Below are 16,777 nucleotides of genomic sequence, written 5' to 3'. Positions count from 1 at the left end.
GCGGAAATGACTACTTCATCCTGAGACACACAAATGTGCGTTTGTTTTGTTTTCCCTCCTAATGATAGAATATACTTAGCTGACTGAATTCTGGCCCCTGGACTTCAGAAGGGGGTTGGCCTCTAAGTTATTTAATACAGCCACATTCATTTATTAAGTCTGTTTCATTAGTCAACTTTTCCCACCCAGAGAATAAATACCTGTCTCCTGCTGTGACTGGGCAGAAATTGTCTCCTTGCTGAATTCAGATGTATTAATTTCCTATTGAATAACAAATCAACATAGACAACAAGTTAAAACAGTGTCCGTGTATTATCCCACAGTACCTTAGCTCAGAAGTTGAAGCAAGCCCAAACGGGCTCTCTGCTTCATTTCTCATGGGCTTAATGGAATTGGTTCAAACAGACTGCAGGCTTATCTTCCTGGAGACTCCTAGGAAGAATCTGCTTGAGGTTCATATCTGTTGTTGGCCAAATGCAGTTTGTTGAACTTGACCCTCTTTGCCTGCTGGCTGTTAGCCGGGGCTACTCTCAACTCTTAAATGTTGCCTACGTCCCTTGGCACATGATTTCTTCCATTGTTAGATACAATCTAACAATGTATCTCTGGTCTCTTTTTCTTGTCAGCAAGTGTTCATTATTTTTGAGAGGCTGGCATGATTCCATTAGGCCACCTAGGTAATCTGGGATAATCTCCCTACTTTCTAATGAACTGATTAGTAATTTTAAATACATCTGTAAAGTTTGTATGTCATAAAACATAGCATAGTCGAGGATTTGATATATCTGCACAGTTACAGTCCCTGGAATTAGGGTAGAAAATCTTGGGACGGGAAAAGTTTTAGACTTTTACTTGCCACAAAAGAGATATGAGCAGTCCTCCTCTGTTGTGTTCTACCAATTTCTCCGCCTGAATGGTGGTTTCTGCATTCAGGGGAACTGCTTTCCCAAGATTCTGACCCCAGCAGCCTGCTCCTCATTAGCCGACTCTAATGAATGCAAGGGTTTGCTCTCTCATCTCTGACACATTGGTTACCATGCTCCCACTTGCTGTTCATTCAAGGATGTCGAGGGCATTTCCCTCCGTAGCCTGCTTGTCTATTCTCTTGGTTCTTTTTCTATCTCTGCAGTATAATTTAGTGGTTTTTAAAAATGGTATCAGAGATTAATGTACCTTGCAGTCCACTACGTTTTAGCAAATGTCTACAACATTTGCTCTAGGTTGTACTGCCTGGTGATTATGAAGGAACAATAAGCAGTTAACATAAATGACCAGGTGTTGTACATAAAGTCAGATATATCTGGTGTTTTATGGGTCAACTTCTGCAAGTAGTTGCTTTCAAAGAAACATAAATCTGCTAAGAATCTTATGAACTTTTGTGAACATTTGACATCGGTTTATTAAGAGAAGTAGTATGATAGTTTCACTATTAGAGCTTGTATTAAGTAATAAGGAGAGAAAGGAACAGGGATGGATAGGTAGCTCATTGTTACACTATATTTCACATGTCTGTAGACAAAGTACTTCTATTTTTCTCTTCTTTTATACCCTTTTCTCTCCCCACTCTGTTTGTGTATCAAATTCATCCAAACACGCATGATCCAATATGTGATCTTCCCAACTATGCACAGCCACTTTTTAAAAGGTATTAGGTCTCTTTAAAATATAAAAGTAATTATTCTAAGAAATCTGATGAAAAATGCTTATATCTTGTCAATGTCATCATGTTGGAAAAGAAAAATGTATAGGACTCAAAACTCCTCAGTGTAAACCAAGAAAACAAGCACGTGAAAATGTTGTGGGCTATGCAAATTAAATAAACATTTCCCACACCAATGTGGTTAAGGCATTATCTTAGACACTTCTCTGTCAGAGAATATGCCATACCCAGTATTTTTGGACTCAGTGAACCTTGTTAAACCGTGAGAGTCATATTTATGAGTCTGGGGCAGTGGACAGAAACTTCATCATGGCTTTATAACTTAAAGGAACACCCAAAAGCTTAGAGGTAAAAACACAAGGTAATATGATCTCAAATATTTTCAAAACAGTATGATTTCTCTGAATTGCTTTACATTCTAAGTTAGATTCTACCACTTTTGAGGAATTAATATATGTTGAGAATGGACAAAAGAACCAATGTTAAGGTAAACTTTGCAAATATATCATGCTTTAGCAGAGGAAAGACATGGATTGTTACTTTGGAAAGCTGTGGATATTAGGGAAAAAAAAAACACATAAAGGCAGTAAACCCCAGTGGTAGGAAAGGTTGGGACAAGAGTGAATAAATAATACTGGGTTTCAGCAAAAACAACTTTTTATAATACACGGTGCCTCTGACCTCTCAATTCCCTATTCTCCCATTCTTTTTTTGCTAGTGGAAGCACACATTTGTTCTGTTAGCCACCAATCACAAAAGGGGACCCTGTTGTCAGTTTTAGAGAAAGTTGTGAATCATTTAAAACAATCAAAATAGTACCTTCACTAGTGATCGATTCTGTTATGAGTATATGTTTTGTATTGGTTGAATCCGATTTCAAATCCACTTGCTTGTGATTTAAGTAAAGTTGTTTTAACCCATTTGTTCACGACGAAGAAAAGTAAGTTGCTCTGATGTGAGACTGAAGTGAGTCATGCCAGGATGTCATCGCTCCACCTCTGCTGTCATCGATGAGCAGCCAGCAACCCAGCTGCTGAGGGGCCCCACTGGGGACTTATCTCTAAGAGAAGTAACGAAGGCAAGGGGCCAGCAAGACTCTAAACACAGAGTTTGTGAGGAACTTCTGAGAGGCTTTTTTTTTTTTTTTCAAGAGGCTGCTCTTTGTTAACTCCCAAACTCTCTGAAGGCCCTGGGAGTGCTTCCTTATCTCATAGACAGTACTGAAAAACTGCAGTGGCCCCGTGGAAAAGATTAGGTGGCACCAACACTAATCAACGTGTTTTGGAAACAGGGGACCATTACTTTTGTGCTGGCAGCTGGAAATTAGTTCTTGGTTGGTCACTGACTCTCCAGAGTGCTTCGTCATATAAAAAAGACACATCTCATATGAAATTTGGACTTTATTCCTCTCATCCGCCTTTGTCTGAAACAACATTGTGATTAATCTGTCATTTGTGTGTAGTATGTTATTTCTTTACTTGGCTTATTAAGAGATTACTATCTTGTATAATACCCACAGAAACCTATGCTAAATAAATTACTGACAAGGAGAGAATCAGTCTCTAACTAAAAGAAAACTAAAAGCCTCCCCCAAACTAAAAGAAAACAAAACAACAGTATATTACCTAAATCTTTACCTGATAAAAAATCAAACATTGTATGTGGATGAGACCTCTGGGAAACTTGTTTTTCCTCTAAAAAACACTACAGATGTGTATCTTTTCTGTACCTAAGATATATTTTTAAGAAAAGATATACATTTTTTATGTTGGTCTAACATACATGGGGAGGCCCACAGGGCAGCAAAGTGGAAAAATGAAAATAATTTGAATTCATAATTATACCAGTGAATGACTGATCTGAAAACTTTCTACATGATTTGTTTCTCATACATGCATTTTATTTAGCTAAGTTCTGCCCACCTCCATCCTTAAAATAGCAAGGTGATCTATAATTTCAAACTAAACCAGAATCACTCATCTGCTTTCTCTATATCCTGCACAATATTAGCCAAGAAATGAGGGCACAGCAAGTTATGGGAATAAGCTAGCTTGAGTGAGCTAACTTAACAATAACAAGTCTGAATGTACTCTCCTAGGTCTAGAATTAGCTGTTCATAGCACATGGATTTGCATAAAGAATTTATAAACTGTACTTCACTGATTATTAGGAGTTTTCTGTTAAGGTCTTAGGTAATTTGTTCCTTCCTGAGATTTAAAGTAAATCAAAGAACTGAGAACTTGCCCCCTAAATTATCAATTGATAGTAACAGAGAAAATAAAAGAACATTTAATTGTGCTCTGCTGGTCTCCATGCCCTTTCATCTCTGTCTTTTGATGTGATCCATGTTTCCTTGCACTGAGAAGGAGCTTATAAGATATTCTAATTTCATGTAATCAAATAAAAAGTGAGAGGAATCAAAACTCTTTAGTTGAAAATTGATGTTTTATTCCCTTGACTCAAGTTAAGCAAAGTTTAATCAAATGCTACTTCAATAGATAAATAACCATGAATTTTCAATCATATCATGTATTTTATAAAACAAATATTTATTGAAAACCTATTTCTGCTTCAGGCATTTTTGTAGGTCCTGAAGAACTGAGCAAAGTACATTTTAAGAAAGTGTTTCTAACCTCACCAGAGTTAAAATGTACGTGGGGAAAATGGAAAAACGAATAAATATATTGTCATATGTTATGCAAGAAAGCCTTTTCTTTGGGTCACACACATGTGTGTGTGTGTATTTCTAGTATTGGGGGGTGATATTCTATGAATGGTAGAGAAGGAAGTTCACTGGAAGGTCTTAAAAAGGATTATAGATGTTTAGTAATATATCTGGCCTCTACCTGTGAGATATCCGTAGATCCCCTCAAATGTTGACATCAAAGCCATCTCCAGACAGGCCAAATATACCCCAAGGGGACAAAAGCACCACTAGTAAATAGCCACCTTCTTAAATGAATCACAATGGTTACTTTTTCTAAAAGCCCTGGAGCAGGTTTGGGGATCAGGGATGTCTCTAACAGTTCTTTGGCAATAACACAAAAGAACTCTGTGGGCCTGTGGCTATCGGTCAGGAGTAGCTGGATTCTGGGTACATTTTAAAGATAAGAGACTACAGGATTTGCTACTGGGAAATAAAAGGAAATAGGTGAGTTGAGATTATTACATGTTTTTGCCTCAGTACTTTTAAAATTGGAGTTACTATTAACTAATGTAAAAAAAGGCACAAGAGGAGCAGTATGGAGTTGAGAAGGTATAAATCAGGACTTCAGTTTTGGACCAGATATGTTTGATGTATTTATTAGACCTCCAAGTAGAGATATCTAGTATGGAGTTCAAGAGGAAAATTCTTGATTAGAGTTACAAATTTGAAAGCCATCAGTATAGTTTTTAAACTTTATGACTGGGTGAGATAAATCATCGTGTGAATATGACTAATACTGAATTTAGGAATATTTATACATTAGGAAGTTAGGGATATAAATAGGAAATAAGGTAGGAGTCTGAGGGACTGTCAGTCAAATATAAGTTAACCAATTGTGAGTGATGCACTGGAAATGTGAAGAAACTGCTAAAATTCATAAGAGAAGGAAAAAAAGCAAATTTATTTAGGGACGTGGAGGCTATCTGTAATCACAGTGTCGGTGAGTTAGTGTAATGCTTCCCCATCAGAGTCTGCTTCAAACAATGGAAAGATAGGGACTAGAGAAAATCTGCATGATTTATTTAAAGAGTGTTGTCATAAATGGAGGTTAGAGTGCGAATAACTGTAGGAAGGAGTAGAATGAAAGTGTGTGCTTATTTTTGTCTGTTCTCTCTAAAATGGGAGGCATTAGAACACAGGTCTGCAGAACACAGGTCTATAGAACAGGTTTGCATGTCAAAAGGCATTCCTCATCCAGTTGGAAAGAGAAGCTGGTGCAGAAGGGAGAAGGGCACTTGATGAACCTGTGCACTTGATTAAGCTAGAAGGGGTACTGTGTCATGTAAAGAGGAAGGGTTGCCTTAGATAGTCTCTCAGGAGTTCATGCGTGCTCTCTGACTGGTGTGGCTCAGTTGGTTGGGCGGCCTCCCTCTGGGTAACAGCTCTGTTAGCCCTATTATGATAATTTCTAATTTCTTACTGAGATTGAAAGTAAGGGAGTCAGCTGAAAGGGCTGATGGTAGAAGAGTTGGTGAAAGTTACAGGAAAAAATTAAAAATTATGTCATTTCAAGAGTAGAGAGACTGTTTTAAAAAAATTAGAATAAGTTTCCCAGGACCAATTAGTGTGTGTTTGTGTGTGTGACTGTCTTCTTTAAATATAATAGGCTCAGCATATATTATTTTCACATTCAATCTATTTTAGTTACTCGGATGTTTAATTAAGCCCTCAGTACACTCATCTACACATTTATTTAAATGTTTAGATGGTCCTCAAATATAGCTCAGTTGCAAAATTTACTGTATTCATCTTAGTTCCAAAACTTTATGTTTGAAGGATATGCATACCCCTTGAGATTTTCAACAAGATTTTAAAAGTTCAGTGAGAAATAAAATTGTCACAATTTTAAAGAAAAGCTGAATTATAGAAGAAAGGATTATAAAATAAGGTGGATTTAGTTCTAAACTATACAAACCTCTATTAGTTTCCTGTGATGCTGTGTCCAAAAATTATAATAAGCATGGGTAATTATTTCATTACAAGGACTTTAGCGGTAGTTAAAAAAATGCCTAAATGGCATAGTATTTGGAATTAAATACATCAATTTATTGATTAATTAAACTTAAGTCTTATGAAGAGCTTCACTGAATAGGTGACACTTGATCTGGATAATAAAAAATAAAGAGAATAAGAGTAAAGATTATTTCAAACACATAAATTAGAAATTGGAAAGATAGACAATTCTGTGTGTGGTGTGAAGAAAAAGCAATGGACTCTGGGTAGAACCACTTGGGAGGAGGGTTAAATGACATAAACAGACCCATAGCCATTATGGATGTGTAGATTCTATACTTGCTGAGATATTCAGAAGTTTCCTTTAGACAAGGAGGCACTGACCCTTTTTAAGACTTTTTTCAAGAAAAAGATTTGCACAGCAAGATGTCTATTTTGGAAAGTTAATTGCTTGGGGAGTGGACTGAAATGGAGGAGGACTGGGCAGAGTGAGGTCAGTCGGCGGATCAACAAGTATGGTGACTCCTGGTGAGTGGCAATGCCAGTGAGGCTGGTAAGAAGGAACCATTCTGAAGGACCATCTGGAGCCTTGGTGGCCAGTTGAATGGGAGATGGCATGATAAGTGACAGAGAGGATCAGTTACATCTCAGTAGCAGTCTTTGGAAACTACTGTTCAATGACCTTCAGTGAACCAAATTCAGAAGTTTTAGTTAACATATTAAAATGTGAATATGATTAGTACAAGGCATGCTTTGATAGAAATGAGGAAAATCTTCCTGTCTACCTTTTTTGAAGACAGATAATACCTGGGTAACTATGTTTTTGACTTTCTTAACAAATGTGTTTAATAAGATTGTTAAAGATTTTATCATAGTTTTATATAGGTTGGGGTAGTTTTGGCCTGAACTGGGGGAAGAAAATAAGGTTTATCTTTCTTTCACTCCTTATGATTCTATGATTTATCTTTTTACTTGAATTCCCTGATGCTTCTTTATTGCTAGATCTCACAGTGCTGTAGACTCCAGAAAGCATTAATTAATGAAATAAAACCTAGAACGTGCAACCATTCTTTAATTGGCTCTGTAGTTGATAGATCCAATCTTTCAGAGTTCTGCAATAAATCCCTTATTTGCTAGAATGGTTACAGGTTGATCTGGCAATGTACATACTAAATCATAAGGCAGCAAATTGAATACACGCAGACAATTTTAAAAAATCCCTTTAAAATGAATATTCTTATCTTATAACCAAACACTTTTAAATAACAGGTCATCTCTATTTTATTGTAAAGGGTTACATATAGTAATTGATAAGAATCAATCTCCGTGAGACTCGTGACTTTTTCCCTGATGGCATTAGTATAAACTGGCAAGATTTCATCAACTGTTGCATATTTTTAAATCATTGCACTAAAATCATCAGTTTATTAATTCTATTTAAGTCTTTAGTTGTAGCTATTTTTTAAATCACTAACAATAAAAATGCTGCCACAAATAAATATGCCACTGAGAACTTCTCTCCTTATGGAGCTGCATGCAGTCAGACAGCTGCATATTTTTTTTTTCACCTTCCCATCAAGCCAAGCTAAACAATTGGCTTAAATTATAATCAGGATATTCTGGAACATTTTCCATAAATAATCTTTTTCAATTAATAATATTATCAAAAATGCTTTTGAATGTAATATTCAGTGAAATAATTTTAGGTCTTGATAGTTCACACAAATACATTTAAAATTTGCTAGCACATGAAAATATCTACCATATTTTTAGGACTATAAGACACACCAGACCATAAGACGCACCTAAGATTTAGAGGAGGTAAACAGGAAAAAAAAATTTAAAGTAAAAAATGTGGTAAAATATTTAATAACCTGTGACCCCGCTCCACCACCCCCCTTTCAGCAAGCCAGGTAAGCTACATTTGGACTATAAGACACACCCCCATTTTCCTCCCAAATTTGGCGAGGGGGAGTGCATCTTCCAGTCTGAAAAATACAGTAGTTTCCAAAATCAGTATATATTGGAATGGACTGAAGTTTCCCAAGAGAAAAAGTGGTTGTTCACAAAACATTAATTTATATGAAAGTGTTTTTTTTCTGAGAAGATAAACTGAATCAATATTAAATATTTTAACTTTCTATGAGAAAACATTGATTTGCATTGGTCGGCGACAAACCAAAAGTGGTTGGGCGTGTGCCAGGGCCAGTGGTTTGGAGAAAGCTTTCTACAGAGAAAGATAGGAAGCAAAGCAAAGAAACTATTGGTTGGCTGTATCTTAAAGCCCAGTTCCATGGTCGGATTTGTTGTCCTTAGTTTCTGATTTTCTAAACTTTAAGACAGTTACAAGCTTAGCTTTTGGTTTAGTTAATTTAGTTGCTATCACATTAGAGGCACCGTGGTTTCATGGTGTGCTTGTTTAATTAATTGAACACCACCCCCAAAACACCAACAGCATAAACAACAACAACAACAACAACAACAACAAAAAGAGAACAATCAAAACTATATGAAAAACAAGATACTGATTTTTATTAATTCATTTTATGGTTTCTTATATCTGCACATTTAATGTAATAAACTAGAGATTATGCATATTTTAACTTTATTTACAGAAATACCAAGACCAATGTATGGGAGTATACCTAGAAAAAGTCTATATTTTTGTTTTATACAAATATTTTTCATATGTTATTTTTTGTGTATGACTGGTCATAATTTGATTTTGTGATGCAAGAAAAATGGTAACCATGTTTAGAAAGGAGCTTGCATTCTCTTGGGATTCGAATTATGCCCCCCTTATTTGAGAAGTTTCCAACATATACACATGCTGCTAGGAAATAATCATGCAAGTTTTAAGTTCTGGAATCAGCACAGAAAATACTTTGAAAAGCTTTCCACTTGATACCGAATACAGTGTTATTAACCATGGAGGAGTGTATAGCGATGGTTTTATAATATAAACTAGAATAGTTATGCATTGTGAGTTCATGTGTGCATAGGTATAAAATTGTGTTTTTATTTATAGCAATAAACTGAAGTAAGAAGCAATGAATGTTTTAGGTATATAAAATAGTGATTTGATATATATATATGTTTATATATATTTCATAATATATATAATTCATTATATATATTTTCATTATATAATACATAATACATATATATTTATATATTTCATAATATATATGATATATATTTCATATATCTATGTATATCGATCACATTGCCCTTTATCTTGTATAAGCATCCTATAATCTCCCTCCCCAACAGCAACCATTGGTTTGATCTCTATTTCCGAGTCTGTTTTTGTTTTGCTCTATTAGTCATTTGCATTGTATATCAACTATACTTAAGTGAAAATGATCAAATGTTCACATATAAGGGAATGAATACATAAATATGAGAAATTTAAAAAATAAAATAGAAGTGGCTTGTTAGAATAAAAAAGCAATAGATGTGAATCGGAACTCACTCTGGCTTATGTTTTATCACTCATATTGTTTAATGACTTTGCTAAGTTATATAGTCTTATGAAATTTCTAATAAAGTTTACAATATGGTAAAGTGAACTGGGTAGAATTTATGCACCTTCAAATTTTCTTGGACATTCATATTCTATAAATATGTAAACATGGTATTTGGCTTGGCCATTTTTGGCTCTGAGATGTTACACTGTTTCCAAAATGTAACATATTTGTGGCAGGATCACTTAGTAAAACATTAAAATATCTTTGGCTTCCCTATAGTTTTCTCTTTGTCACTTTAATATGTTGTTGGCATTTGTAGTTCTTTCTCATCAAGAGTTTAAAGACACTCAAGTTAAATGAACGTGTCTTCACTACTGTCCAATTCAGTGGAAAGATAACGCAAGCTTTAGTAAAGCCGTTGGAGAGTAGCTGAAGATTTGGTGTTAAGTCCTCAGTTTGGAAAAAGGCTAAGAGCTGTGGTTTCCACCAGCTGTGATGGCAAAACTCTGATGCCTGGATGAGCCCTAGAGATGTGGTAAAACTTAAAGGAGAGCAGATTAATGGCCAACCCAGGGACACTGTGTGCTACTGAACAGTTTTCAATGTCAGCAAAAAGTTCAAGTCTTTTTTATGAAACTGAAGGAGAACAGAAACATACAAGGTTCCTTTCAACCCCTTCCCCAATGACTTGTGATAAGGTTTCATGGTGTAATACACTTGGAGATACAAATTCTCAATAGCTTAATGTTAGGAATGTAGTATTATTTTTATTTTGACAGATAGGGGCCAGGTAAAAAGGTAGAGCATGACAGAAGGAAAATTTCAATATACCTTGCACAATGCAGTCCTGAAACCATATTCACACTTATAACTTATTATGTGGCTTTTTAATAAACCAAAATGCTATGCAACTGAGCCTAGTGTTTAATTTTGTTATTTCAAATAACTGTGTAGTGACTTGACTTCTTTCTACAACTGTGAAATACGTATTTGAATATTATGAAAACAGGTCTTGTGACATTTTTCTTCTTCAAAAGTGATGCTTAAAGTATGAGCCATAAACTCAAATTTCATGGGTTGTCATATTTGCAAAACTAAAACTGAGCAGATTCAATTATTTCCCTTCTGCAAATCCTCTGGTTCCTCCTCACCATTTTGCTTGCTTAGCATACATTTTCCCCTTTACAAATGTCCATACATCACCATGTTGTCACACCTCCCATCTGACAAGCCACAGTCATTTCTGCCTGGAGAGTGTAACTGTATCACATGTAATGGAGGAGGCAAGGAGAGAGATGTAATTTGAGTGTCTGAAGGAGTTGCTAATCGTATGAGTTTGATGGGTTAGCAATTAGAACTACAGTCCCCCTGATTTTCACTTTGCCCTTTTAAATAGAGCATTTTATAAATATTAAGAAAGTAAGACAGTCATCATTTAATTTTGTTAATGTTGCAACAAATGTAGGCTTTAAAATAAAATGTGTTCTCATTAAGATGTCTTTTAACATTCAGATAGTTTACACTTGGTTAATTGGTAAAATTGTTAAGGAAAGGAAGGACTACAGATTTAAAAAATCAATCTTTTTATCTAAATAAGCACACACACACACACACTCACACACCTATATAATCTTCCTTAATAGTGTGAATATTCACTTTCAGTAGATTCACATTTCACTTTCTTTTTATGGTTTTGGTTATTGGTAGCAGTAATTCTATTCTTATCTTGAAGTAATTGTTCTTTTGACTCAAACTGACACTTGAGCACAAATTAAAAATTAACTAGTTAACAAGTATTTCAAATGCTATCTCTTTATATTTTTGCTACATCTGCTTTCAAAAGCTTGAAAAGGCAATGCAGAAAAGTAGATCCCATTCCTGCCAAAATGAGCAAGTTTTGATGCTTGCCAGCAGAAATTACCTCTATATTTCAAGATTTTTTAAACATGAGAAATCTATTTTAGAAAGAAGTCCCATTCTCATTTGCAGATCACAAAACTATTTTTGCTTCTTGTCCATCCTCACATTTGGATAAAACAATTCCATTTCTGAGTGCATACATAAGCCACCTGGCTTGCTTTTCATCCTCAGCCTAATGGGTGAATGGAATGAGAGCTCCAGCAGCTTGAGGCAAATCTAGGAAGGGCTGTTCTGACGATTTCTAACTCCTGAAAATAGCACACTGCCTCTCTAATAGTGTATTCCATTTATTTAAATTGTTGTGCGAGGGGAAAATGATTTTTCCTTCTGTTGCTCTTTCCATTATTCTCAGCGTCTTTTGCCATTTGACTTGATTCACTGACTCCAGGATCCCAGTCACCATCCTAAACACAATGTTGGAAACAGATAACCTTCCCAAGAATGGGGGCTTTTAAATTTTTCACAGATCAAATTCAATTGCATATCCAATTAATTATTGAAATACACATATCTAACATAACATGGATATTTTTGCAACCGGTGACAAATTGAAAATAGCTGTTCATCTGAAGCTATAACTACTGCATATAGAATTATAACCCAGGCAGTATCCTCAGCAATGCTTAAAGACAGACTCATTCCTAAGGAGTAAAGAAAAAAAAAAGAATGGGGCATCAATTTTCTACATTTTTGCCAAGTATTTATCATTTTGAGATAAAAAATGCCAATATGTTATTATTCAAGATTTTTTATTTTTTTTATTTGTGGACTATTTGTTTATTTATCAGCACCCTCCCCCCTTATTTCATAAAGAATTTAATGTGAACTAAATGAACACATTGCAATAGGAGATGCTGAAAAATGATTTGGAAAATAAATGGCATGAGGAGAAAAAATACCAGCGAGAAAGACAGTGGCAGGAGAGCGCAAGCACGTGCTTTGGTCGTGACTGCGTACCAAATCTGTTACTAAGAGAGGCTGAAAGTTAAACTAATCTCAAAGTCAATGCAAAGAAATGGCATAAGCAATTAAAGAATTCATGATGATAATAAAATCAAATAGTTACAGAGAAGAAAGAAAATTAAACCACTGAAAGTGACTTTTAGTTAAAATTCAATAACATCAGTTGTTAACAAGTCAGAAAAATGAAGTCCACGTATTCTTTTCTGCTGTTTCCCAGAATACTTGCTTAATTACAAGAGTTAAAGGGTTTCATAGTAGCCTTTAACATAAGCCAGTTAAACGTGGAGAATAACAATAATAGTGGCAACAAAAGCAATACTACATATGCTGACCTTGACACAGTAATTTATGATACACAGCCCTTCAGTTGATTTTGATTTACAAAAGTGAGAGTGTAGGATCACCCCATGGAGACTGCTGTCTGACCCATCAAGGGTGTCCACCAACGCTGAGTCCACGAATATTGAAGGAAAGCCTCCTATAAGCATCAGTCTTTTCTGTTCAACTCGAGCTCATTGTGACTTGCTTACCACAAAACCAAAGCCTGAAGAAAAGTAAAAAAAAAAGACTCCAATCTTATATTCTTCTTAACAGAAATATCCTCATGTTTGTAAAAGTATAACAAGGAACCACTTTTTACCTGGGTTAGAGTAATCCTCAACAGCTTGAAGTATATATAAAATAACTACAAGGTAATATACAATACTGGCTTCCCAAATAGAGATTCAACATAAAGTAGTATTTATATCGTGTTAATCCCACTAGTTCACTCAGAATCATTGTTTTCAAATACAGTTTGACTTATTTATACCCAAGCTTATTGTCTATAGGAAAAGTATCCAGGAGTCTCATCAATATTAGGATTTAAGTCCCCAGACACGATCAGTTCTGCCCTGAAGTATGTCCTCAAAATAAGAACAAAATAGTTCTGCAAAGAGATCCTGTTTCAGAGATAATAGCATGCTTTGTTTTGTAGTACTCAAGCTGGGCCTCATATTAGAATCATATTAAAATGTCTGGTTCCTGCTCCCAGAGATTCTGATTTAATCACCCTGAAGTTGGATGCAGTGAATTGGGTATTTTTAAAAAGCACTGAGGTGATTTTAATAAGCTGAGACTCACCACGTTAAACCAATCAGTTCCAGCTTACCAGGAAATTAAAACAAGTCTAGTGAGAAAGCTCCAGGCTCATAAACTGAAAGATCAATTCGTTTTCTTAAACTTTCCAGAGTTATAGTCCATTCTTCTAACATTTATTTTTTTCCTGAAAATATTGATGTAGTGAGGGATCTAACTATGGAAATGAAAAAGTAAAAGTTCTAACACCCAACAAAAAGAAAAATAACAACACATTAGAGGAACCAAGACTTGCAGGTCCTGACTTAATGAAAATCAAAAAACAGAAATAAAGTTCAGTAGCCAGATCTTTGTTATTTGAATGAGTCTCTAATGTAAAAAAAAAAAAAAGCCACGGAGAATGTATAACTGTTATATTTAGTCTGAAGTCATCTGGAGGTCTCTCCTGCTGACCTGAAGATCTCTTTCTATGCATAGCAGGACAAAAGCTTTTTGAGCCAAGGAGAGAATGTTCACTTGATTATATGAAATGAAGAATTTTGTAGGAGTTCAAACTCAGATCATCTGCACTGGATTGGAAGTTACTGATGAATTAGCCAAATAAAAGGGCTCTTAAAGCAATAGTTTCAACCACCAAACAAATGATTCACAAAGCCTCTGGCATGAAGAGTGAGTTAGGCATGGGAGTGTAGACCCGTGGGCTAGTCTTTCATCAAAAGGAGGCTCAGAAAAGGTCCCTTGCTGAGAAGATCAGAATGGGTGCTAATCAGGTACAGACACTCGCTCTGCCTTCATTGGACCTGGAGGCAAATATCCCCCCCCCCCCACCCCATGAAGACAAAAACACATGAATTTAGAACTCTTCTCATTGTACTTAAAAATAATAATATATAGACTGTGCATCACAAGTGACATTTAAAAAATAAATCCTATCCATCATGTTCAGGTACAATCACACCATCGTCTACTTATCTGAGAGTAGGGGAAGGGTGGGTAGAGATTAAAGTCAACTGTTTTACTCCTCCCCTCCATAAGGGATGTGCGCCCTCAGTCAGGTCAGCTGTGTACGGTTTTGAACACGTGTGCACCTTGTGAGAATCTGAATTATCTATTCTCCCCTAGCACTCCTTTTGATAAATTGCTTCCTTGTACTTGGTGACAAGCTGTTTTCCTTTTGGGAACCTTCTCAGCCTTTGGTGGTGCTCCTGACCTTAGGTGTACCATCCTCATGCAGCTGGTAAAGGTCTAACAAAGGAAAAGTAGCTATGCATACGCTGTTTCTTGAGTGTGAAATCCATCATACCAGCCTATTTGCATCTGTTAAAGTTTATTAAATTTTGGGCTGCTTTTGTCTCACTAATTCCTTTTTATAGGAAGTGGTGAGATGAGAAATAGGGGTCTTCCCTTCTGCGAAGCATGTGTTTCTTTCTGAACGTTATTTTATTTAGGGATCTTGGCTCCCTCAGCTCTCAGATGGATTTTGAAAAAAATCAATGATTTTGTAGCTTTTTTGGACAAGTCCTAACATTATTGCAGAAGTGAGAGTCTCTTGTGACATCCCACCCCCTTACAGTCAGCAGAGGTTGGCGTGACTGCCATTAGCATCTGACTCTATGGACCCTTGTGCCTTCCACAGTCTTTGAAATTGGATAGCGCTGCTCAAAGAGTTGGGGATTGAGTGTACATGCAGGTCATCTCACATCTACAATGAGACATTGCAGGAAATGTTAAATAATGGCAAGGTTATATAATTTGAAAATCACGTTTTTACCTAGAGTTAACTTGATAGGAAAAAGAAAACAACTCCTGGATCTAGGCACATGGATATTCCTGGAATCGTCTGAGGAAATATTTCTCAGGTCAGTTATGTGTTTAGCAGTACTTATGAAATATACTTGTTGAGCTTTTTGTTGACACACTGCACGATTGAGAAGGAGTTAACAATATGGAATAGAGTCAAAATATGGACAAAAGGCACCTCTTGGATTCATAATTTGCTTCTTTTATAATTTTCTGGTAGTTATTATTTGTATGTTATTTTTCCATAAAGCTAATTAATAAAAGAAAGGATCTTGATATAAGGGTTATTTTGACAAGAAAATGAAAATTAATAAAAATACCTACTAGAGTCAACATTAAAGAAAACTATTTTTATTAAGACAACTATTACAAAGAGGCTCACTTTGTCATCATCAGCCAACAGGTGTAAAATGTCAAAAGTAATACCAATACTTGTGAATATTTGTTAAAGTTTCATTTTGTATCCAACACTGTATTAAATGCTTTACATAGATTATAACAAAATTCTTTCTATAACCAATACAAAGATATTACTTGCCTCTCATTTTATGAATAATAATACTTAGAATCCATTTTCCAGATCAGTAAAATGATGGCATCAGAATTCTATTGTAAAGAGTCTCAATTCATAGTCCTCAATTTTAGCCACTATATTATCCTGTTTCCTAGCTGTGCATTTGCCTTTGCATGAAATTCATGTCTATGTAAATGCTTATCCTAATATCTGTTGTCATTTTTTTCTCTATCATAAGTGTACAGATAATTTGTTATTAAACTATAGCCAAAGATCATTGTACATTATTCAGAATGGAAAGGGAAAATAACCTAGATATGTGTTCAGCTATATTAATCATCAGCATATTTTCATTAAGAAATAGTTCTAAAAGACATACTGATATGTTTGCTGTACAAGAAGTTAGCCTGCTACCCTCTGATAACATGGGAAAATTAAGAAAAAAAATTGCCTAAATTCTCCTTTGAAATCCTTACAAGGAAATCAAACAAATCATCAAAATAGAACCAGAGAGTTAGAAACAAAGAACAAGCGGACAGTGACCAGAAGAGAGGAGGGCAGGGAATAATGGGGCAAAGAAGAGGAGAGGGCAAGCCAAAGAACAGGAATAGAGGACTCACAGGCTGGACAATAGGGGAGGAATTGACTGTGGGAGTGGGGGGAGGAGCAGGGCAAGGGAGAGCAATGGGGAAAAAGGCGGGGCAACTGCTACT

Source organism: Phyllostomus discolor, chromosome 3, assembly GCF_004126475.2.
Source record: "Phyllostomus discolor isolate MPI-MPIP mPhyDis1 chromosome 3, mPhyDis1.pri.v3, whole genome shotgun sequence".
In the NCBI taxonomy this organism is placed as follows: Eukaryota; Metazoa; Chordata; class Mammalia; order Chiroptera; family Phyllostomidae; genus Phyllostomus; species Phyllostomus discolor.
This window is presented reverse-complemented; position numbering follows the sequence as displayed.